The 25,028-nt window shown below is 38.8% G+C and overlaps 1 protein-coding gene across 1 annotated transcript in view; it reads right to left on the bottom strand.

Annotated features, from left to right (window-relative positions):
• Window positions 1–25,028, bottom strand: part of KLHDC8B (kelch domain containing 8B) — a 260,084-nt gene that overhangs the window by 103,613 nt on the left and 131,443 nt on the right. The gene's annotated exons all lie outside the window — the stretch shown is intronic.

The raw sequence follows: 25,028 nt of genomic DNA on the forward strand, positions 1-25,028 counted from the left end.
GGCCTTTTAACCACAGTTTGCTGCCATTATCAGAACTAATCATTTACTGTTAACGGATCAGCATGTTCCAGTCCGACAAACAGCAGAACAAGTCAGTGAACATGAGGAACAGTGTGTGCTTACACCATCAGACTCTTGGGAAATGCTCGTCTAAGCCAGCTGTTATCCAGTCTAAAGTCAGTCCAAATCATTCATCTGCCTTGCTACCTGGCCCATAGCATCTTGCTGTCAGTTGTCATGGAAATTGAAGAAATGGCTTCAGACCAGCTGGGACATATATCCCTCCCTCTTCTCTAACCTCACGCTATAAAAGTCTAACCCTTGGCAGATTGGTACACACATATTATATACCAGACATGTGACTGGATTGTCCGATCTATTCCTTTGGTATCAAAAGCTGTCAGAAATATATATTTTTATAATCACCTGGGCTATACACCACAGCCAAACAGTATTAATTGCTTCTGCATCTGCCAGACATAATCCTTAACTCACATAGCTAAGGGTATTTGGCATATGGAGTCAGCTAATAGGATTTTTTCACACAGATCTTCATCTTTATAGTTTTGTTATTATGTATAGCACTGGTTGTCTGAGGCACAAATAACAGTGGTCAACTATGCTTCTACTAGACATGTTAGGATGAATTATATTTTGAGCTTTAATGTCCCTTTTATGGCTGACTCTTTTGTTCCCTAACTAATAGCTAGAAATACAGACAAAATAGATAGAAAGACAGACGGATAGACAGTCAGACAGATAGATAAGATGTAGATAGACAGACAGACAAATAGCTAGATAGACAGACAAATAGAGAGACAGACAGACAGATAGATAGACATACAGACAAATAGATAGACAGACAAATAGATCAACAGACAGACAGATATATAGACAGACAGACAAAGACAGACATAGACAGACAGATGATAGATAGATAGATATATGATAGACAGACAGATAGATAGAGAGATAGATTATATATAGATAGGTGATATATATGATAGACAGACAGACAGACAGATAGATAGATAGATAGATAGATAGATAGAAAGATAGAACGATAGATAGATAGATATAGGATAGACAGACAGATAGACAGACAAAGACAGAGAGACAGACAGACAAAACAGACATACCGACAGTTAGATGATAGATAGACAGACAGACAGACAGATAGATAGATAGATGATAAATAGATGATAGACAGACAGACATATAGATAGAAAGATAGATGATAGATAGATAGATAGATAGATAGATAGATAGATAGATAGACAAACAGACAGATTTTTCAGCTATTTTTCTGGCCAAAAAGGCTACTTTTCAATTTGGCATGATCCCAATAGCGCATTTTCTGCTTTTTCCCACAATTGCAAACAGCTTTTCAGATCCTCGACAAAAGCACAATTTCTCCTATGGGGCCCAAAAGTTCTGGGCAATCACAATAATTTTTTGAGTCACTTTCAACACCTTTTCGAGGCCAGGTTTGATGTTTTGAATTCAACACCTCTAGACACTTGATAAGTCCTTGATAGAGCATTTTGGACACCTTAAAAATGAACTCATGATTATTTGCAAACAGTCTATTAGCTTGCAGATATGTAAAACACTCTGAAATGGCCACTGGAGACATTAGAGAGGTCTATTAACGTACATGTGTCAAATCATTAACTCGCCATTCAAAAATTCTGCCTGTTTCTAACCCATGAAGGCTGCCTCTTATCTCAGTGCATTTTGAGCTCATGTGAGCCATATAGATAACATTGTACTCACTCCCATGGAGTTATTTATGAGTCAGCACTGATTGACTTAATGCAAATCTGTCAAAAGAACTGAGATAAGGAGGCAGTCTGCAGATGCTTAGATACAAGGTAATCACAGAGGTAAAAAGTATATGTAACCGTGTTGGTTATGCAAAACTGGGGAATGGTTAATAAAAGGGGTTATCTATCTTTTTAAAGGATAAAAATGTTGGAGAAGACTGTCCCTTTAAGAGATGTGAAGGGACTATTACATCAGTCAGTTTCAGGAGACCTCTCAGTTTCTATTTAAAAAACAGGAACTTAACACAAGAAAAGGCGTTTCAGGAGCTTTTTTATTGAAACTTGTTTGTGGCGCTGGGATCTTAAAAAAAAAAATGATATTGCATTGGGAACACTCGAGAAAATCACCAACCAAAAAGCTTTTTTAGGAACGAATCACTGATAGATTGTGATCTAATTTTTGCTTGGGGGCCCTGGTTGGTCTCAGTCTGCCGCTGGTGCGATCACACAATGCCTTCCCCAAACTCTCTACCTTAGCCTTGATCTCATATGTATATTTATCACAAGAGAGCAGTCATTTCACCCCTTGTCTCCCAGTAACAGATACAAATCAATAGTTTTACCCCTTTGACTGCCAGTAATGCAAGTGAACAGGAGTGATTTCATCCTTTGACTGCCCCCCTCACGTCTTTCTGCTCCATATTTGTAATGTGTTGAGGAACAGTTAACACACAGGGACATTTAAGTGTCCAGTATATTTGTGAAGATTTTACTGATCAGCCTGTTAACATCTCCTGCTGTATCTAATTGTATTATACTGTATTATACCCAAATGATCATGTTGTCAGCACTGCAGAATATTGTGACACAAAAACATAACCATAATAACAGTAATAGTATATATATGTATACATATGGGGATTTGCACTCTCATCAATCAAAGCCACAATACCAAGGATGATATATCAGTAAACAAATACATAAATAAATTGATCCACACTCGCTGATTTTGATACTGCAAAACTTTGATATGTTGCTTAGAGAAAACATATCACATAAAAACATAGATTTTGATGCCAAATAACAGCATAGACCCATCAAGTCTGCCTATACTTTCTATAAAGTGTACATATGTTTATGCTTATCCAAGTCATTAAATAGTATGTAGGATAGTCTTATGCTTATCCCAGGCAAGAATTATTACATAGAATAGCCTTATGCTTATCCCAGTCCTTAATTAGTATGTAGGATAGCCTTATGCTTGTCCCAGGCATTAATTAGTATGTCGGATAGACTTATGCTTATTCCAGTCATTAGTTAGTACATAGGATAGCCTTATGTTTATCCCAGGCATTCATTAGTATGTAGGATAGCCTTATGCTTAATACATGCATTAACTAGTATGTAGGATAGATGTATGCTTATTCCAGGCATTCATTAGTATGTAGGACAGCCTTATGCTTATCCCAAGCATTAACTAGTATGTAGGATTGACGTATGCTTATCCCAGGCATTCATTAGTATGTAGGACAGCCTTATGCTGACCCCAGGCATTAGTTAGTACGTAAGATAGTCTTATGCTTATCCCAGGCGTTAATTAGTATGTTGGATAGCCTTATGATTACCCCAGGCATTAGTTTGTATGTAAGATAGTCTTATGCTTATGTCAGGCATTAATTAGTATGTAGGAAAGCCTTATGCTTATCCCAGGCATTAATCAGTATGTAGGACAGCCTTATTCTTATCCCAGGCATTAATTAGTATGTAGGATAGCATTATGCTTAGCCCAGGCATTAATTAGTACTAAGGACAGTCTTATGCTTATCCCAGGCATTAATTAGTATGTAGGACAGCCTTATGCTTATCCCAGGCATTGATTAGTATTTAGGATGGCCTATGGTTATCCCAAGCATTAATTAGTAGGTAGGATAGCCTTATGCTTATCCCAGGCATTAATTAGTACGTAGGATAGCCTAATGTTTATCCCAGGCATAAATTAGTACATAGGATAGTCTTATGCTTCTCTAAGGCATTGATTAGTGAGTAGGATAGTGTTAAGCTTCTCCCAGGCATTAATTAGTTTGTAGGATAGCCTTATGTTTATCCCAGGCATTAATTAGTATGTAGGATTGCATTATGCTTATCCCAGGCATTAATTCATATGTAGGATAGCCTTATGTTTATCCCAGGCATTAATTAGTATGTAGGACAGCCTTATGCTTATCCCAGGCATTGATTAGTACGTAGGACATCCTTATGCTTATCCCAGGCATTGAATAGTACGTAGGACAGCCTTATGCTTATCCCAGGCATAAATTAGTACATAGGATAGTCTTACGTTTATCCCAGGCATTAATTAGTATGTAGCATTGCATTATGCTTATCCCAGGCATTAATTAGTATGTAGGATAGCCTTATGTTTATCCCAGGCATTAATTAGTATGTAGGATTGCCTTATGCTTATCCCAGGCATTAATTAGTATGTAGGATAGCCTTATGCTTATCCTAGGCATTAATTAGTATGTAGGATAGCCTTATGCTTATCCCAGTCATTAATTAGTACATAGGATAGGATAGCCTTATGCTTATCCCAGTCATTAATTAGTACGTAGGATAGCATTATGCTTATCCCAGGCATTAATTAGTACGTAGGATAGCATTATGCTTATCCCAGGCTTAATTAGTACATAGGATAGCCGTATGCTTATCCCAGGCATTAATTAGTACGTAGGTTAGCCTTAGGCTTATCCCAGGCATTAATTAGTATGTAGGATAGCCTTAGGCTTATCCCAAGCATCCTTGTATTCACCCACAGTGTTTGCTATTACTACATCTAATGGAAGTTCCATGAAGAAAAGTGCACTTGCAAATTACCCCTAAACATATTGCCCTTCAGCTTGAGATCATGACCCCTTGTTTTGGTGTTACACTTTTTGTAAAAAATTCTCCACAGCTTCAGCTTTATTAAGACTCTAAATATAGTACAGTTGAACATTTCTTTCATATCTCACCCTTCTCTCCTCTAAACTATGTAGATTAAATAAACTATAAATAAATATACACATATAAACTTTCAACGTCAAGGCTACAAATGTAATTAGGAGACCATTAGATTAATATGAGGAATGGTGCCAGCAGTTGGCTGGAGGACATTGCAGGTTTCATATGGAGTCACTGTTAATATGTTCTTGCACAATTTGTAAAATCTGCCCACAAACAGGAAGTGTCCTTTAGAAGACTACACAGATTCTATGTAATCACAACTCCTTTGCAATTGCTTAAAACTACACACATATCACCATTTCCAAGTCAGTATCTGGGACCAGAAAGTTGGGGGTGTCATGGCCCTAATACTTACCTCAGCACACTAAGAACAGTGATAAGAGGAGAATGAGGGTTGGCGCTGGTTGGGCTGTGAGGCGTGCTATCTGCCTCCTGAAGGCTAAGAAGAGCTTTGATTTAAGTGTGGCTATAACAAGGGCTGAATTTACAGCCCAGGTGCATGTTGGCACCAAAATCTGAAGTGCCGCCCGTGCCCACTGCTCACCATTCACCGGATGTGCCAACCCTAACTAACTGCCGGCAGTTTTGCGCATGTGTGGGGAAAGCAGGATGCCATGCATGTGTAATACTTGCGGCGACCTTAGCAAAGTTGGCCTCTGCACATGTGCAGTGCTGTTATTTCACAGCTGGTGGCCATCTTAGTTAAGGTCACTGGCTGACCGGTATTTAAAATAGCAGAGACAGGCGCCTCTCTATGGAGGGAGCCTGTAGGCACATGCCTACTTTGCCTTATTATAAAGCCGGCCCTGGCTATAGCTGTAAAGTGTGCTATGGACGATAGTATTGTGGAGAAGAAGAGGTTAATGGTGCTGCCTTGAAGATTGAGTGCGCTAAGGTTAGTGTGGCTCGCCTCTTGTTCTTGCTGTGTAAAAACTTTGGGGCTGGAATAGCTCTATTTGTATTTTTATCTGTGCACGTTACTTTGCTGCAGTTTTGGCACAAGAAGAGGCGCAGGAAGTTTTAAAAAGGTCTTCTGTGATGCCTCTGATGAAGCTGGGAGGAGCCCAGCGAAACGCGTAAGGCCACGCCCATTGTTACGTGAGGAAACAGGTGAACAGTAAGGTGTGGTGGGAGCATAACCGGCTTTATTATTGCACTACCGCTGCCTTATTTGACACCTCCTCTATTGCTGGATAAGCAAGTTTTTAACCACACGTATGGTGCATTGCTAAAAGGGGAAAAAGAGACTTTGTCTACAACATACATAAGATACATTTGGGAACTGTTACCACGCTGTGGATTGTTGTATAATGTCAACACATACCTCATATGTTTGTGGGTATCTCCTGTAAGTGCACACCTATATGTGTATTGTAATAAAGTGGAACAAGAGTTTTTATCATCTACACTTAGTTTGTCCTGTTTTTTCTCTCTTCTGCGCTCCATTGTTTCTGTTTCTGCAGATACACAACCCTACATCACCTGATTCACGGAGATCACACCAGTGTTTTATAAGGAGATGCATGGTGGGAAAAAAAACACGATATACGAGAACAGAATAAGTATAATTTTATTGACATTTGTTGGAAAACTTAAAGGTGTACACCCCTGTTTGGGATAATGGACTTCCTATGCCTTTAAAGTTAACTGTGTCACCTGCCGTTATTTTGTAAAGTGTTAACAGACTATATTATTTACAATTTGAATTACTGGCTTTTGGATTATCGTCATATCTGCTATATTTCGTTATATATGATTTGTTTATTGTGGTGCTGCCTTGGTATTGTGTTAAAGCAATAACTAGTACTTCTGTGATGCTAGTATGATGTTTCTAGAAATATTTTTCTGTCTTGTTTTGTCTGCTTGGCCCTGCTTGCTTTCTGTACATCCCTTTTAACAATGAATATTGTTCACTTATTAGTTTGCCTGCTTTTGCTGTAAAATACCTCTTAAAGGTATGTTTGTTCCACTTCCTTCCAGAGAGGCAGGTAAGTGTCCAATGTGAAATGGTGAAAATTACCATAGTCTGCAACGTGATTGCTTAGCACAAGCTGATTTACATCTATTCACAGTGGGTCACAGCGAAAGAAGACCAGGCACATGAAGCCCAGATGCTTTTCAAGGGATGCATTTCTAATCTGCTCTTGATTTGGAAAACCTTGTAAAGTGGGCTAACAAAAACAGTGCTGAATTATTTTAACACCTTTGTTTCACAATACAGTGCTTCAAGGTATATGAAACCCCAAAAATGTATTTTATGATTCAGACAGAGTAAACCATTTTAATACATTTTCCAGTTTACTTTTATTATCAAATGTTCTTTGTTCCCATGATATTCTGTCTTAAAGAAATACCTAGGTAGCATCTAGAGCAATACATGGCAGGAAATAGTGCTGCCATATAGTGCTCTTGCAAATGGATAACATTCTTGCAAAACTGCTGCCATACAGGGAGTGCAGAATTATTAGGCAAGTTGTATTTTTGAGGATTAATTTTATTATTGAACAACAACCATGTTCTCAATGAACCCAAAAACTCATTAATATCAAAGCTGAATAGTTTTGGAAGTAGTTTTTAGTTTGTTTTTAGTTATAGCTATTTTAGGGGGATATCTGTGTGTGCAGGTGACTATTACTGTGCGTAATTATTAGGCAACTTAACAAAAAATAAATATATACCCATTTCAATTATTTATTTTTACCAGTGAAACCAATATAACATCTCAACATTCACAAATATACATTTCTGACATTCAAAAACAAAACAAAAACAAATCAGTGACCATTATAGCCACCTTTCTTTGCAAGGACACTCAAAAGCCTGCCATCCATGGATTCTGTCAGTGTTTTGATCTGTTCACCATCAATATTGCGTGCAGCAGCAACCACAGCCTCCCAGACACTGTTCAGAGAGGTGTACTGTTTTCCGTCCTTGTAAATCTCACATTTGATGATGGACCACAGGTTCTCAATGGGGTTCAGATCAGGTGAACAAGGAGGCCATGTCATTAGATTTTCTTCTTTTATACCCTTTCTTGCCAGCCACGCTGTGGAGTACTTGGACGCGTGTGATGGAGCATTGTCCTGCATGAAAATCATGTTTTTCTTGAAGGATGCAGACTTCTTCCTGTACCACTGCTTGAAGAAGGTGTCTTCCAGAAACTGGCAGTAGGACTGGGAGTTGAGCTTGACTCCATCCTCAACCCGAAAAGGCCCCACAAGCTCATCTTTGATGATACCAGCCCAAACCAGTACTCCACCTCCACCTTGCTGGCGCCTGAGTCGGACTGGAGCTCTCTGCCCTTTACCAATCCAGCCACGGGCCCATCCATCTGGCCCATCAAGACTCACTCTCATTTCATCAGTCCATAAAACCTTAGAAAAATCAGTCTTGAGATATTTCTTGGCCCAGTCTTGACATTTCAGCTTGTGTGTCTTGTTCAGTGGTGGTCGTCTTTCAGCCTTTCTTACCTTGGCCATGTCTCTGAGTATTGCACACCTTGTGTTGCAGCTCTGAAATATGGCCAAACTGGTGGCAAGTGGCATCTTGGCAGGTACATGTTTGACTTTTCTCAGTTCATGGGCAGTTATTTTGCGCCTTGGTTTTTCCACATGCTTCTTGCGACCCTGTTGACTATTTTGAATGAAACGCTTGATTGTTCGATGATCACGCTTCAGATGCTTTGCAATTTTAAGAGTGCTGCATCCCTCTGCAAGATATCTCACTATTTTTGACTTTTCTGAGCCTGTCAAGTCCTTCTTTTGAACCATTTTGCCAAAGGAAAGGAAGTTGCCTAATAATTATGCACATCTGATATAGGGTGTTGATGTCATTAGACCACACCCCTTCTCATTACAGAGATGCACATCACCTAATATGCTTAATTGGTAGTAGGCTTTCGAGCCTATACAGCTTGGAGTAAGACAACATGCATAAAGAGGATGATGTGGTCAAAATACTCATTTGCCTAATAATTCTGCACTCCCTGTATAGTGCTCCAGAAATGGGCCGGCTCCTAAGCTTTGCACCCCTGCTTTTCAACAAAAGATACCAAGAGAACGAAGCAAGTCAATAATAGAAGTTAATTAGAAAGTTAATTAAAATCACATGCTCTACCTGAATCATGAAAGAAAATGTAGGGTTTGATATCCCTTTAATTTCTAATGCATGGTATAAGTTTAATGTTGTTTTAAGAGGGCAATTATAATCAGTAATTACGTTGCAATAGGTCTCTCTTTGCTGTCTCATTGATTACTGTTTTCTTATTTAACATTTTTTATATTATTTTATAAAGGCATCTTTTTAGGTCATTTTACTTTCGTTAATCTTGAACATTTTTAATAATCATTCAGAATAAAACATGTCAGGCTGACATTTCACAAAGAAGTCATCATTCCCTGTGTTTGCTGGGATTTTTTTTTTTTTTTTTTAAAGCTTATGTATTGAACAATCAGTGTTCGCTTGTTGAGCAGGGATATTGTTCCCTCGGGGACAGAACAAATATTTTAGATCTCATGGTATTACTAGAGGGTATTAGAAAAAAATATGCAAATCCCCATGAGCAATACCAATTCCGAGCATAGACAAGTTTGAGCTACTGCGCGTTCTAAAAGTGGCTAATTGTATTTCCAGAACCAATTAAGTTCAAACTCAGGCAATTTACGGCTATTACGAGTGGAGCGCTGTTGGGTTTTCAAGGCTGTTTGCGGACAAGATAAAATCCGCTCATATTACAAGCTGAAAGTAAATGCGAACGTGTGAGTGCAATCAGTATTTACGCTAGAATGCTTACCGAGACTTCAGAGCTCTGGTTAATTGTTATGTGAGTCAAAAAAGTGTCACAAAACACATCAAAAATGCATTTAAAAGTACAGTTACACTCATGACAACACTACTTATAAAAATTATTTTTTAAAAATTCCAATAAAAAGTTAAGGGCTCAAAGATATGAGAGGTCAGAAAAAAAATGTGTCATGGGGATCCATAGGAACACATGTATAAATATATGTATGTATATAAATATATATGCATGTGTTTCTATACATATGTATAGATGTATTTATATGTGTATATATGTATTTACAGAAATATATACACATATAAATACAGATATACATATGTATAGAAATACATACAAAATGAAGAAAATGTAGAATAAGGTACGCTCAAAAAAAGAGCAATAGAGTACTGAAGTTTGATAACACACTATATATATTTATTACACAGTAAATTAATAGATATAAAAAATACTTAAAGTTATTCAAAAATTCATGCAGAATTCATATATATAAAAAATATGATAACAAACAATTCATATATAAAAAAAGGGGACGCCTCCCTGGATAAAAGTAATAAGAATAACAATCAAATTGATAAAGAATTAAACAAGTCACAGATATAATTCATAAGCAAAAAACTAATATGCAGAAAGCTAATGTGCATAAGATCTAATAAAAACCCAAACAAAATAATAAACGTATATCTCTCTTAGCTTTAAAAACTGTGGCTCTAAAAAACGTGTAGCAGTAGCTATGATATACAGTGGGGAAAAAAAGTATTTAGTCAGCCACCAGTTGTGCAAGTTCTCCCACTTAAGAAGATGAGAGAGGCCTGTAATTTTCATCATAGGTATACCTCAACTATGAGAGACAAAATGTGGAAACAAATCCAGACAATCACATTGTCCGATTTGGAAAGAATTTATTTGCAAATTATGGTGGAAAACAAGTATTTGGTCAATATCAAAAGTTCATCTCAATACTTTGTTATATATCCGTTGTTGGCAATGGCAGAGGTCAAACGTTTTCTGTAAGTCTTCACAAGGTTGTCACACACTGTTGCTGGTATGTTGGCCCATTACTGCATGCAGATCTCTTCTAGAGCAGTGATGTTTTGGGCTGTTGCTGGGCAACACGGACTTTCAACTCCCTCCAAAGGTTTTCTATGGGGTTGAGATCTGGAGACTGGCTAGGCCACTCCAGGACCTTGAAATGCTTCTTACGAAGCCACTCCTTCGTTGCCTGGGTGGTGTGTTTGGTATCATTGTCATGCTGAAAGAACCAGCCACATTTCATCTTCAATGCCCTTGCTGATGGAAGGAGGTTTGCACTCAAAATCTCACGATACATGGCCCCATTCATTCTTTCATGTACACGGATCAGTCGTCCTGTTCCCTTTGCAGAGAAACAGCCCCAAAGCATGATGTTGCCACCCCCATGCTTCACAGTAGGTATGGTGTTCTCTCTCCTCCAAACACGACAAGTTGTGTTTCTACCAAACAGTTCTACTTTGGTTTCATCTGACTATATGACATTCTCCCAATCCGATTCTGGATCATCCAAATGCTCTCTAGCATACTTCAGACGGGCCCAGACATGTACTGGCTTAAGCAGGGGGACACGTCTAGCACTGCAGGATCTGAGTCCCTGGCAGCGTAGTGTGTTACTGATGGTAGCCTTGGTTACATTGGTCCAGCTTTCTGCAGGTCATTCACTAGGTCCCCCCGTGTGGTTCTGGGATGTTTGCTCACCGTCCTTGTGATCATTTTGACCCCACGGGGTGAGATCTTGCATGGAGCCCCAGAACGAGGGAGATTATCAGTGGTCTTGTATGTCTTCCATTTTCTAATTATTGCTCCCACAATTGATTTCTTCACACCAAGCTGCTTGCCTATTGCAGATTCAGTCTTCCCAGCCTGGTGCAGGTCTACAATTTTGTTTCTGGTGTCCTTCGACAGCTCTTTGGTCTTCACCATAGTGGAGTTTGGAGTGTGAATGTTTGAGGTTGTGGACAGGTGTCTTTTATACTGATAACAAGTTCAAACAGGTGCCATGAGTGGAGGACAGTGGAGCCTCTTAAAGAAGAAGATACAGGTATGTGAGAGCCAGAAATCTTGCTTGTTTCTAGGTGACCAAATACTTATTTTCCACCAAAATTTGCAAATAAATTCTTTCCAAATCAGACAATGTGATTGTCTGGATTTGTTTCCACATTTTGTCTCTCATAGTTGAGGTACACCTATGATGAAAATTACAGGCCTCTCTCATCTTCTTAAGTGGGAGAACTTGCACAATTGGTGGCTGACTAAATACTTTTTTCCCCCACTGTATCTTAAAAATACAAATATAAATATGCAGAAGAATCAGTGCAATACCTTTCGCTTCCAAAATGTGCAGCAGCACAATGTATTTCAAAGTGATTCAAAAGATATATGACATCAGTCTAGTAATGTATAACATTAGTAAAGTGGGGTAAGACAGACTGACCTCAGAGTTGATAGTGGCGTGAAGATATCTGTCCCACTCGTAAGTGCGGATGCTCTCTAATATAAGTGGATGGAATTTGACAGAGGACCCTCTGCCACAATTGCTGCTTACCTCGGTGTCCTCCTATGACTAGTATCTGTTCTCTGGTAACTAGTGATTCGGTCTGTAGTGGTGCAGTCTTCGAATCGTTGGGTGTTTAGTCACGGACTCTTGGCCACAGTTGCGGCTTACCTCGGTGTCCTCACTCCAACCGTTACTTTCACTTTTCCGCTTGCTGGGGCGGTACTGTGACGTGCAACGTCACTGTTGGTCAGGTGGAGGTCCTGTTGTACTCTGTGAGCGTGATTGGAGCACTATACAGTGTAACTAGTGAACGGACGTTCAAAGTCTATTAATCCTTCGAACCTCCGTCTGTATATTCAGACTCTTTATGTCAGGGAGAAAGTGCAAGTGCTGGCGTGATGCTGTGCAAGGTTTTTTTTTTATATATGAATTGTTTATTATCATATTTTTTATCATATTTTTATATATATGAAATCCGCATTAATTTTTAAATAACTTTAAGTATTTTTTATATCTATTAATTTACTATGTAATAAATATAGTGTGTTATCAGACTTCAGTACTCTACTGCTCTTTTTTTGAGCGCTCCTTATTCTACATTTTCTTCATTTTGCATCTTTTGCTGACTATGGGGTACATTTATTATAGTGCGAGCAGACATGATACAATATAGCGTATCATGTCCGCTGCACATCGATAAATGCCGACAGCATACACTGTCTGCATTTATCATTACACCAGCAGTTCTGGTGAACTGCTGGTGCAATGCCGCCCCCTGCAGATTCGCCGCCAGTCAGCCACTAGCAGGGGTGACAATCAACCCGATCGTATTCGATTGGGTTGAGTTCTGTAAGCGGCCTCAGAGCAGGCGGACGAGTTATGGAGCAGCGGTCTTTAGGCTCGCCGGACACATACCTAGGGAAGGGTTAGTCTGAAAAGGAGCTTATAGAGTACACTTCTGTGCGCCCTGTTTTTCCATTTTTTACCATTTAGAAATAGATACATATATCTCATTGCAATCCTGCACTTGTGTTTGCGCCATCTGGCTGCTGTTAATTTTTTGTTCAAAACGAGGCTCCATTAAAGTCTATGGGGGAATACTATCCTGCGTTCGCAACTTCGCAAAGTCTTTTTATCTGCGCGAGGATGCGAGCGCAACAGTGCAAGATTTTTACTTGCACAACTGGGCCTGCAATGGTAAAATAAAGTTGAGCGTCGATAAAGCACTTGCGGCACTGCAAATTTGTGCTCCACACGTAATCTAGCCCTTTGACAACAAATAGACTTACATATGTCTAGCTTTAATCTTTTCCTGGTGGTAAAATGTTGATAAACGCAGAAACATCAAGCTGTTTCTTAAAGTTAATGAAAAACCTTGAATCCCAAAGGTGTTTTTGTAAGAAACATTGATTTTGGATGATAATCAATAAGAAAAGAAAACTTTGTGCACACTATGGAGAATGAAAAGACTTGAATAAATTGAGTTGGAAAAGTCACTACAACACAAGAAAAATATATTTAAAAAGACAGAAAATGTCTAACATTTTATGTAATTTCATTTAAAGATCACATTTTAAACTTAAAGGGACAGTATACACCAATTTACATTTAACTGCATGTAATAGACACTACTATAAATAATAATATGTTCAGATACTGATATAGAAATCCAGTATAAAATCATTTAAAAACTTACTTAGAAGCTCCCAGTTTATAACTGTTGAAAGGGTTAACTGGAACACCCCCTGGAAGTGTTTCTATAGACACCCCCCCTCCCCCTTGTTTTGCATATGAAAAGACTCTTTACACAAACAGAAGCAAGCTGGAGTAGGTATACATCAGTATTCCCCTAAAACTTTGGGGCTTGGTTAGGAGTCTGAAAATCAGTGCAAAATTATTTAAAAATAAGCAAAACTATGCATTTAACCCCTTAACGACACACGTCGTACAGGGTACATCATACACAAACTGGTCTTTAAAGACCAACGACGTACCCTGAACGTCATCAGGGGTTTCAAACCATTGCAGAGAGGCAGGTGGGCGGCCCATTCAAACTTCCGGCCAGCAGTTGGGAAATGGTTGTCGGGTGTGCGCAGGAGCGCGTGCAGGGGGTGGGGTGCATGCGGGCGCGTGTGTGTGCACGCGCGCCTGTGATCTATTATGGAATTGAATCTGATTCAAAAAATGTTAAGTGGTGGGAGAGGGTGGTGGGAGATGGTGGAGGGGGGAAAAAAATCAAAAAGGCATCTGGGAGGGTATGGAGGGGGAAGGCAGCTACACTACAGAAAAAGTAGGTTTTATTTTTAGAAAGCCACTTTTGTGAGCAAAGTGGGTACTGGCAGACAGCTGCCAGTTCCCAAAATGGTGGCAAATAGTTAGTGGGGGGAGTGATAGAGAGCTCTTTGGATCAAGGAGGTTGTGGGCTAAGGGGGAATCCTTCACAGCAGAATATATATATATATATATATATATATATATATATATATATATATATATATATATATATATATATATATATATATTTTTTAAATATTATTTTTTTTTTTTTTTTTTTTTAAAAAGCCTTTTATTTTAGTACTGGCAGACTTTCTGCCAGTACTTAAGATGGTGGGGACAATTGTGAGGTGCGGGAGGGAAGAGAGCTGTTTGGGAGGGATCAGGGGGTGTGATGTGTCAGGTGGGAGGCTGATCTCTACACTAAGGCTAAAATTAACCCTTCAAGCTCCCTACAAGCTACCTAATTATAATAACATAATACAAGCTACCTAATTATAACATAATACAAGTGTGGTGCGCAGCGGCATTTAGCGGCCTTCTAATTACCAAAAAGTAATGCCACAGCCATAAATGTCTGCTATTTCTGAACAAAGGGGATCCCAGAGAAGCTTTTACAACCATTTATGTCATAATTGCACAAGTTGTTTGTAAATAATCTCAGTGAGAAACCTAAAGTTTGTGAAAAAGTTTGTGAAAAAGTGAAAGTTTTTTTTATTTGATCGCATTTGGCAGTGAAATGGTGGCATGAAATATACCAAAATGGGCCTAGATCAATACTTTGGGTTGTCTACTAAAAAAATATCTATACATGTCAAGGGATATTCAGGGATTCCTGACAGATATCAGTGTTACAATGTAACTATCGCTAATTTTGAAGAAAAAAAATGGTTTGGAAATAGCAAAGTGCTACTTGTATTTATTGCAAAAACAACAAAGAACATGTAAACATTGGGTATTTCTAAACTCAGGAAAAAATTTAGAAACTATTTAGCATGGGTGTTTTTTGGTGGTTGCAGATGTGTGACAGATTTGGGGGGTCAAAGTTAGAAAAAGTGTTTTTTTTCCCATTTTTTTCATTCCATTTTATAAAAAATGTATGATAAATTATAAGATATGGTGAAAATAATGGTATCTTTAGAAAGTCCATTTAATTGCGAGAAAAACGGTATATAATATGTGTGGGTACAGTAAATGAGTAAGAGAAAAATTACAGCTAAACACAAACACTGCAGAAATGTAAAAATAGCCTTGGTCTCAAACGGTCAGAAAATGGAAAAGTGATGTGGGCCTTAAGGGGTTAAAAAAAACTGTAGGGGCTATGTAAATGGGTCTTCTACAAAACATTTATGCAAAGAAAAAATCTAGTGTATAATGTCCCTTTAATAACATTATAACGTGGCATGAATAATAATAAATACATATTTAAACTTCAGCATTTGTGTCCTTGCAGGATTTATATGTGGTGCAGTGCTAGTCCAATTCCCTCGTCTGTTGATCTAGAACTAATTTTAGACCTGCAATGCTATCACTTCCTGCTCCCAGCACCCGAGTCCTTCTCACATGTTGTTTCTTTGAAATATAAATTCAACCTTTAAAGACATCCTTCCTATATAGATAAATGCCCTATGTCTAGGCAATTCTCCTCTCAACCAAACAGGACAATAGTGCTACTTGATGCTCGATTCTCTAAAGTATTTTGGTCTGGTGAGATTCTATAAGAAGCCTTGATAGTGTTACAAGGTCATTCAGGGATCATTTTAAAGGTAATTTTTACCTTGGGAACTGGGGTGTTCAATGATATGTTTTATATTAGGGAGAGACACTTACTTAAGTTTACAATATAATACTCAGTAATTTAAGCTAATGATTTATGACCATGCCGGCAAGAGTTTGAGAATCAGGCACTTAGTTAGAGGGACCGAATAGCAAAAGTCTTTGAAGACATTTTTTGTCACAGTAGATGCCATTATTTTATGCTCTGTTGATTAAAATGGAGACAAGTGACTTGCAACTTGATCTGCTAAGGGACAGGTACAATTGAATTCCACAATTTTAAGTCATGATGTTGGGACAAGTTTTTTTTAAACAAGATATATGTTTCACTAATGCCTTTTATTGCACCATGGACGTTTCACACAACCCCTCATAACAACCTTCTTCAGAGACCCAAGTGTCAAAACAAGCACCTTCAGAAACTTACTAAGTAACTGTAAGCAGGTATGAGGCGGCAGTCAGTTCTAGCCAAGGGATCTTTGTTGACCTTTCCATAAATATACCCCAGTATATGACACAAAATCTACATCATACCTCAGTATGCCATTCCACATCACGCCACAAACATTCTTAGTAACTTGACAAACACGCATCATACTGACTGCTTCTGGAAGGCTGTTTTACGCATTGTTATATTTTTGGCAGCATCTAGGACAACGCTGAATGTGTTTTATTGTGTATCGGAAAGATAATTGCTGCTCCACACCATGCCCTGGGTTTCCAAACTTCAAAATTACACACAGAGCTTGGAAACCTATCATTTTTATTATGAAATAGCAATTTTGCTTGACACTGAAAAAGCAGAGAAAGTACGTCAAGCTAAGTGGATAAAAAGTATGAGAGTCAAAATGTCACAACCCACATCTTATACAGACAGAGAAGTAAAAAAAGAGGCGTTAACCCTTTGTTAGTGTATAAAACAAAAGCCCTCCTCAAGGAATGGTGCATAAAATGTTTAAAGAGACATTGGGGGGTAGTTATCAAGCCGTCTACTTTACCTGCCTTCGCCGGTCCAATACGCCCGCCTAAGCTCGCCTACCATCGCTGCTGCAGACCTGCACAATTTTGCCTAAGTTATCAAAAAAGCTGTCAAAAAGCCGCGCACCAAGTAAGGGGCGATGAGCAGCGGACTGTGAGGGTTATCACTCATCCAATCTCGCTGCTCTTCGGCTTTTTGACAGCTTTATTGCTAGCCTGTCACTAAGCACCCACACTAACTATACTGTTCTACCCCCCTACACCGCCGCAACTAAATAAATGTATTACCCCCTAAACCGCCGCTCCCGGAGCCCACCGCCACTATAATAAATATGTTAACCCCTAAACCGCCGCTCCCGGAGCCCACCGCCACCTACATTATACCTATTAACCCCTATCCTGCCCCCCTATACCGTTGCCACCTATAATAAAGTTATTAACCCCTATCCTGCGGATCCCAGACCTCGCCGCAACTAAATAAATAGTTTAACCCCTAAACCGCCGCTCCCGGACCCCGCCACAACCTATATTAAACTTATTAACCCCTAATCTGCCCCCCCTACACTGTCGCCACTTATAATACATTTATTAACCCCTATCCTGCCCCCCTTACACCGCCGCCACTGTAATAAAATTTATTAACCCCTAATCCTATCAGCCAATCGGAATTGAAGGGACGCCATCTTGGATGATGTCCCTTAAAGGAACCTTCATTCAGTCGTCGGCCGTCGGGGAAGAAGGATGTTCCGCGTCGGCAGGATGAAGATGGATCCGGAAGAAAGAAGATTGAAGACGCCGCTTGGAAGATGACATCGCCCGGATGGAAGACTTCTTCAGCGCCGCCTGGATGATGACTTCATCGGATGGAAGACTTCTTCAGCCCCCTTGGATGATGACTTTTGCCGCTCCGGATCTCCTCTTCGGTTCCATTGGTGGTCGGCTGGCTGAAGACGACTCAAGGTAGGATAATCTTCAGGGGGTAGTGTTAGGTTTATTTAAGGGGGGTTTGGGTTAGATTAGGGGTATGTGGGTGGTGGGTTTTAATGTTGGGGGGTTGTATTTTTCTTTTACAGGCAAAAGAGCAGAATTCTTTGGGGCATGCCCCGCAAAAGGCCCTTTTAAGTGCTGGTAAGGTAAAAGAGCTTTGAACTTTTTTAATTTAGAATAGGGTAGGGCATTTTTTATTTTAGGGGGCTTAGATTAGGTGTAAGTAGCTTAAAATTGTTGTAATATTTTTTAAATGTTTGTAACTTATTTTTTTTTTTTTTTTTTGCAACTTAGCTTTTTTATTTTTTGTACTTTAGTTAGTTTATTTAATTGTATTTAATTGTAGTTATTTGAAGGTAATTTATTTAATTAATTTAATGATAGTGTAGTGTTAGGTTTAATTGTAACTTAGGTTAGGATTTATTTTACAGGTAATTTTGTATTTATTTTAGCTAGGTAGTTATTAAATAGTTAATAACTATTTAATAACTATTCTAACTAGCTAAAATAAATACAAAGTTACCTGTAAAATAAATATAAATCCTAAAATAGCTACAATGTAATTATTAATTAAATTGTAGCTATCTTAGGGTTTATTTTACAGGTAAATATTTAATTTTAAATAGGAATAATTTATTAAAGTATAGTGTAGTGTTAGGTGTAATTGTAACTTAGGTTAGTTTTTATTTTACAGGTTATTTTTCTCTTTATTTTAGCTAGGTAGCTATTAAATAGTTAATAACTATTTAATAGCTATTGTACCTAGTTAAAATAAATTGAAAGATGCCTGTAAAATAAAAATAAATCCTAAAATAGTTACAATATAATTATTAATTTCATTATAGCTATATTAGGGTTTATTTTAAAGGTAAGTATTTAGTTTTAAATAGGATTAATTTAGTTAATAAGAGAAATATTATTTAGATTTGTTTAATTAATATTTAAGTTAGGGGGGTGTTAGGGTTAGTGTTAGACTTAGGATTAGGGGTTAATAAATTTAATTACAGTGGCGGCGGTGTAAGGGGGGCAGGATAGGGGTTAATAAATGTATTATAAGTGGCGACAGTGTAGGGGGGGGCAGATTAGGGGTTAATAAGTTTAATATAGGTTGTGGCGGGGTCCGGGAGCGGCGGTTTAGGGGTTAAACTATTTATTTAGTTGCGGCGAGGTCTGGGATCCGCAGGATAGGGGTTAATAACTTTATTATAGGTGGCAACAGTATAGGGGGGCAGGATAGGGGTTAATAGGTATAATGTAGGTGGCGGTGGGCTCCGGGAGCGGCGGTTTAGGGGTTAACATATTTATTATAGTGGCGGTGGGCTCCGGGAGCGGCGGTTTAGGGGGTAATACATTTATTTAGTTGCGGCGGTGTAGGGGGGGACAGATTAGGGGTGTTTAGACTCGGGGTACATGTTAGGGTGTTAGGTGTAGACATCTCCCATAGGAATCAATGGGATGTCTGGCAGCAGCGAACATGAACTTTCGCTATGGTCAGACTTCCATTGATTTCTATGGGATCCGCCGCCTCCAGGGCGGCGGTTTGAAAAGTGGGCCGGAAAAGTGCCGAGCATACCTGCTAGTTTTTTGATAACTAGCAAAAGTAGTCAGATTGTGCCGCACTTGTGTGCGGAACATCTGGAGTGACGTAAGAATCGATCTGTGTCGGACTGAGTCCGGCGGATCGAAGCTTACGTCACAAAATTCTACTTTTGCCGTTATCTAGGGCTTGATAACTAAGGCGAATCAGCCTCGCCACAAATACGCTGCGGAATTCCAGCATAATTGAGGTTGACGGCTTGATAACTAGGGGCCAATATAGCAATAATAATCTATATCAGAACAGAAACGTTATTATTTTGTGAACCACTCCACTTTTTTCAACTCAGTCTTCTTACATCAAACATCTAACCTTTAATACCCTACACTTGCCCACCTCAGTCACCCAATATCACTACCCTTTCACCACTAAACCACTTCAAAAATGAAATCAACTCCTGCTGCATCAGCAATGCAGCTCTTAAAAAATAATCCTGAATAAGCAACATTAGCATACTCAAAAAGTCATCTCCTGTGGGGCTGGCATACAAAGAGTCAACTGGCACAGACTTGTAAGACGCAAACTATGTCTCCTATAGAACTAGGTCTCCTATAAAACATTGTGCTGAGGAACACAGAGGTCTTTAGGTCATCTGGATATGTATATGCATTAACACAGTCCATGTGACATATACACACATCTAGATGGTGCTTAACCAATAAATGATATGAGGGCCCGATTCTCAAAAACTCGCCAGCATGGAGAGAAATCATCTATCTACATTACTAAACATTAAATTGTAAAGTAAGTGTCTCTTCTTCACATACAGAATATTAGTGATCTCCTTTCAAAGAGACACACAGTTATCAAGGTAAAAATTACCTTTAATGCAATCCAAGGGGCCTTAAAATATTGACGTAACATAGAATCTAACCAGACCAGCTTTAGAGGCTCTTAAAGGGATGTGAAACACAAACTTTTTCTTTTATGAATCTGATAGAACATACAATTTTAAACAACTTTACAATTTATTTCTATAAGCAAACTTGCTTCATTCTCTTGGTATCCTTTGTTTAAGGAGCAGCAATGCATTACTGGGAGCTAGCTAAACACATTGGGTGAATCAATGACAAGAAGCACATGTGTGCAACCACCAAGCAGCAACTAGCTCCTAGTAGGGCATTGCTGCATTTGAGCCTGTGGTATGCTCTACCTGAATCAAGAATTTTGGGATTTCATATCACTCAAATTTCATTACACTCAAATTGTAAACTACATGATTATAAACCTTCATATATAAGAATAATTTTGCAATGAAAACTGCTACTTTGTTTTGTCAAATGAGTATATTGTTTTATGTTTATTCATTTCCCTGATTTCCCTGTCCCCCAGAACAAAAGAATCCTTGCTAACCAATCACAAACTAATATTCAGATACATCACAAACTGTTTGCACATGTACAGACTGAGGTAGCCTGCACTCTTGTATTCCTTTAAGGAGCTTTAGCACTGTATAAGCTCATATATACACGTTTATCAGACTTCCTCACATTAAACTACCTAATTGACCTATTGCAATCTGGATTTCGCCTACAACACTTCACAGAAACTGCAATCATTAAAGGGATAGTATACACTCATTTTCATATAACTGCATGTAATAGACACTACTATAAAGAATAAGATGCACAGATACTGATATAAAAATCCAGTATAAAATGGTTTAAAAATGTAGTTTTAGCTCTGTTGAAAAGGTAGCTGGAAAGCCCACTGCAAGTGGTAAATAAGACCCTCCCCCTTCTTTTGCATATGAAAAGAGCCTTTACACAAACAGGAGCAAGCTGGAGAAGGTAGCTGACGGTATTCAAATAAAACTTTGGGGCTTGGTTAGGAGTCTGAAAATCAGAGCAATGTTATTAAAAAATAAGCAAAATTATAAATTTAAAAAAAAAAAAACTTTATGGGCTTTATAAATAGATCATCTACAAAACATGTATGCAAAGAAAAAATGAGTGTATAATGGCCCTTTAAGGTTACTAATGACCTAATTACAGTAAATCAAAAGGCAACTTTTCTTTGTTAATCCTTCTTGATCTGTCTGCAGCCTTTGACACAGTTGACCACACTCTCTTGCTCCAAACCCTCCAATCCTTCGGCATCTGTGACACAGCTCTCTCGTGGCTCTCCTCTTACCTGTTTAACCGGGCATTTGGTGTTACCTTCTCTGGCACATCCTCTGACCCTTTAACACTGTCTGTTGGGGTACCATAAGGCTCTGTCCTCAGTTGCCTTCTCTTCTCAATGTATGCATCATCCTTAGAGTCCTTTATACAGTCCCATGGGTTTCAACACCATTTGTATGCTGATGATACCCAAATCTACATCTCTACACCAGACCTATCCCCTTCCTTACTAACTCGTCTCACTAACTGTCTTTTTAATATTTCATCCTGAATGTCCTCTCAGCTAAATCTCTAAAAAAAAATGAGCTCCTTATTCCCCCCCCCCTTCAACAAAAATCCTAACCCCCCAACTTTCTCTAACTATTGATAATAACATCATTACCCCAACCCCGCATGCCCAATGTCTTGGGGTCACACTTGACTCCAATCTCTCTTTCACTCCCCACATCCAGTCTTTGGCCAATTCTTGCTGCCTCCGCCTCAGAAAGATATCCAAAATGTGCCACTTCCTCACACAAGACACAACTAAGACTTTAATCCACTGTCTCATCATTTCCCGCCTTGACTATTGCAACTCCATCCTCTGCAGCCTCCTAGCTGCAGTCTATCCCCCTTACAATCCATAATAAATGCCTCTGCCAGGCTGATCTTTCTCACAAGTCACTCCTCATCTGCTGCACCTCTCTGCCAGTCCCTTCACTGGCTTCCTCTAACCTCCAGAATAAAACATAAAATCCTAACTATAACTTTTAAAGCTCTCAGTAACACTGCTCTTCCCTATATCCAATCAAGTCTCAAGATACTCGCCCTCCCATCCCCTTCGCTCTGCTCATGACCTCCTTCTTTCCTCCTCTCTTGTCACCTCCTCACATTCCCGTCTACAAGACTTCTCCAGAATTGCAATAATGAAACATTTTAGGCTTTGTTGAAATGTCAAGTTCAATGGTCCTTTAATGAGGACAAAACTAGGTAGTGCTCTGAGTTAAAAAGAGGAAGTTATATTTCCAGCCATTCAAACAAATAATATTGTGCTTCTTTAATGTGATTTTCCCCAAAGTGCAATGTATTAATTTTTGCCTTTGGTATTTCAGTTAATTTTGTTTACACCTCTGGTGTTGTAAAAACAAGTAGTGATCACTGATAAGATAAATAAAAGTGAAACAGTACATTAAAGGGATAGTCAAGTCAAAATTAAACTTTCATGATTTAGATGGGGCATGTCACTTCAAACAACTTTACAATTGACTTTTATCATTGAATATGCTTTGTTCTCTTGGTATTCTTTGTTGAAAGCTAAACCTAGGTAGACTCATATACTATTTTCTAAGCCCTTGAAGGCCCCTCTTATCTAAATGCATCTGAAGGTTTTTTTTACAGTTAGACAGTGCTAGTTCACGTGTGCCATATAGATAACATTGTGCTCACTCCCATGGAGTGAGTACTGATTGGCTAAAATGTAAGTCTGTCAAAAGATCTGAAATAAGGGGGCAGTCTGCAGAGGCTTAGACACAAGGTAAGCACAGAGGTAAACATTATATTAATAAAACTGTGTTGGTTATGCAAAACTGGGGAAGGGGCAATAAAGGGATGATCTATTCTGATTCAGACAGAACATACAATGTTTTAAAAAAGTTTCTAATTTACTTCTATTATCAAATTTGCTTCTTTGTCACGATATTCTTTGTTGAAGAGATACCTAGGTAGGTGTCTGTAGCACTAGAAGACAGGAAATCATACTTCCCTCTAGTACTCTTGCAAATTGTTAACATTGTTTCAAAACTGCTTCCATATAGTGTTCCAAACACGTGCACGCTCCAGAGCTTACTTCCCTGCTTTTTCCAACAAAAGATACAGAGAAAACAAAGACATTCTGATTAATAGAAGTAAATTAGAAAGTTGTTGACAATTGCTGCTTTATCTGAATCATAAAAGACATATTTTGGGTTTCATGTCCCATTAATTGAAATAAATAAGGATTATGGTGTTATTCGTGATTTATCATTTTTTGCTTTCTGTCTGAACTTATAAGTATTATTCAGATACATTTAACACTTTTTACAAAAGAAAAAGATTTTTATTTAAAAAGAAAATATCTATATAGTTAGAATCTGCATAGTATGTAAACATGGAATTCAAAATGAAAAGATCATAATGCAGACCAAATATTAATCCCAATTTCTTCTAATACCAAATTTACATTTGCAAACTATGCTGCATATACTGTTCAAGACACCGCATGCACATTCCTAAGCATACCTCAGTATGCCCTCATATAGCAGTTCCAAGAAAGGAAACCAAGATAGAAACTTAAATTTGATAAAAGAAGTACATTTATTTTTTATTGCACATTTTATTTGAATCATAAAAAATGAACTGACTTGCATGTACCTTTAATTAATTATAGATGTTTATTTGATCTTCTCATTTACACGTATCCTCCTCACAGTATATGCATTTTCATATCGTTGCACAGAAGAGCTGTCATTTTGGCCCCAGCTTGTTAAAATTAGAAGGAAGGGGGGGCGGAGCCAACTAGAGACCAAGATGGTCGCATTGCATGGGAGCTCTGTGATACCAATCACTTAAAATACCTTACTGCAGCCTAAAACTTGCCCATGATATATACAGAGAGGAGGTGATAACCTTGTGGAGGTCTGGTACGCATTGAGCGATAGCCATCGAGTCTTCTGTCTTGAGGTGACTTACATGCCTATGTCGGAGGGGACCGCAACACGCAATAAGACGCCACCATAACCTAATAATTGCCTTTACACCCGACACAGTTATAGCTGGCGGAGTTTCTGAGTACCCGGAGCTTGGGGATTTACCCTGTTGGTCTCCGTGGGGAGTGGTGACTAACAGTATACTGATAACGCTGTATTCAGTCCGGCGCAGAGTCACTCCACTTGCTGTCAGCCATCATGTTGCTAACCGCGATGTCTGAGGAGATTACACAGCTGCTTCAGGCACATTTCGTGAGGATGGAGACCTCAATGTTGAAGGCATTTGGGATTGCTCCTGAAGTAAAAGACCCACGCGTACCTCACACAAATACAACAAGAGCATCTGCTGAGCCAGTACCTTGTAAGTTGGATAGCACTAGCCACGAGGCAATTTCTCATTGTGGGGAGGATTCTGATGGCCATAACAGCCTGGTATCTACTGTTAGGGAAGCCTCAGGGCGTACCGGCGAAAC

Source organism: Bombina bombina, chromosome 7 (assembly GCF_027579735.1).
Source record: "Bombina bombina isolate aBomBom1 chromosome 7, aBomBom1.pri, whole genome shotgun sequence".
NCBI lineage: Eukaryota > Metazoa > Chordata > Amphibia > Anura > Bombinatoridae > Bombina > Bombina bombina.